Below are 1,702 nucleotides of genomic sequence, written 5' to 3'. Positions count from 1 at the left end.
CGGCCCGCTAAAAGATTTGTGGATACGTCCACCAGAGAAGGGCCATTTTGGTAATCGGGCTCAGACGGATCAGTTGATGTAGAAGCAGATGAGACCCTGCCCCTGTGCCAACAGGTTCAGTTGAAAAACCTTGGAGTGAAATCAGCCGAACTGTAGTGCCTCAAAAGCAGCTACCCTCTTTCCTAAGAGACAAAGAAGCATTAACACTTTCTTTGGACTAGCTGAACTAACAACCGGATATCCCTGGCCTTGGCTGTTGGAAGAAAAATCCTCTGTGATTCCCTATCCACTATCATGCCCAGAAATAGAAGCTTCTGGGACGGATTGAGATTTGACTTCTTGAAGTTGATTATCCAACTGTGTTGGAGTAGAGTGTGATAGGTCAGTAAGGCATGATCTGATAGAAGAGATACCGATGGAGCCTTGAGCAACAGATCATCCAAATAAGGGTTTATGTTCACTCCTGAAGACCAAAGGAGAGCGATCATGACTGACATGATTTTGGTGAATATGCGGGGAGCCGAGGATAACCCGAACGGCAATGCCGGAAACTGGTAATGATCTTTCAATATGGCAAAACGCAGAAAAGCTTGGTGTGGTTCCCAATGGGAACATGGAGATAAGCCTCCTCGATATCCAGGGATAATAACCAGCCCCCTGGTTCCCAGCTCGCAATGACGGACTGCAGATGTTCCAGTTTGAAATGATACATCTTCAGAGACAGATTTTAAGGACCTGAGGTTTAAGATGGGTCTGACCACATTCGGTTTGGGCACTACAAACAGGTTTGAGTAAAAGCCCATACCTCGCTGATGCTCCTGAACCGGAACTAGCACAGATGAAACTACTAGAGACCTGATAGCCTCCTGTAGAACTTGAAATTCTAGCAAGCGTGCTCCCACCGCAGGAAACCCCAGGTGGGACGGAAGACCGTCAAGCCACCTGTTTCTCAGCTGGTTTAGGCTTTGGTCTACGTGCAACAGTGTGTGGACGACCTCTACCTCTGCAGCCTCTCTGTTGCGTGGAAGCACCTCTGGCTCTACCACAAAAGGAATGAGGCGCTCAAAAGGAATGAAACGAAGGTCCAATATAAGGTCTTCTGGAAGCCAGAGCAGTAGACAGGAGGAAAGAGGACTTACCCCTCCCTTGTCCAATTCCGGGCCAAAAAGCATATCACCCGTGAATGGTAAATCCTCAACCGCACGCTTGGTCTCTGCGTCTGCCTGCCAAGCGTGCAACCACAGAGCTCTGCGTTCAGAAATAGCAGATGCAGGTATGCAGGCACTAATCTGACTGATATAGCCTACCGCACCTGGTATTCCCAGGCGGTCTCCCATCCAAGTACTAACCAGGCCGGACCCTGCTTAGCTTCCGAGATCAGACAAGATCGGGCGTGTTCAGGGTGGTGTGACCGTAGGCTCCTTAGAACTTCTCCTAAGTAAACTGCAGACTCACAGATGTGTTCTGCTAGTAGACATAATTCTGCTCTGGAAGTACCCGAGTGTAATCAACTGGTCAACCCAGCAAACCACAGCCTTGTTAACCCAGGCAGTAATAAGGGTAGGTCAAAGCTGAGCTCCTGCTGCGGTATATGTAGATTATAGTGTTGTCTCAAACTTATGATCCGAAGGGTCCTTTAAAACAGTAGCTCCCGGCACCGGAACTGCTGTTTTCTTAGAGAGACTGACATCAGACGCATCTA

General features: G+C 48.6%; 1 pseudogene; it reads right to left on the bottom strand.

Annotated features, from left to right (window-relative positions):
• Positions 1 to 1,300: 1,300 nt before the first annotated feature.
• Positions 1,301 to 1,419, bottom strand: LOC148454484 (5S ribosomal RNA; annotated as a pseudogene).
• Between the last annotated feature and the right edge of the window lie 283 nt (positions 1,420 to 1,702).

Source organism: Taudactylus pleione, unplaced genomic scaffold (genome assembly GCF_031769625.1).
Source record: "Taudactylus pleione unplaced genomic scaffold, aTauple2 ptg000990l, whole genome shotgun sequence".
Classification (NCBI taxonomy): Eukaryota; Metazoa; Chordata; class Amphibia; order Anura; family Myobatrachidae; genus Taudactylus; species Taudactylus pleione.
The sequence above is the reverse complement of the archived record's forward strand: the minus strand, read 5'-3'. Positions and strand labels throughout refer to the sequence as shown.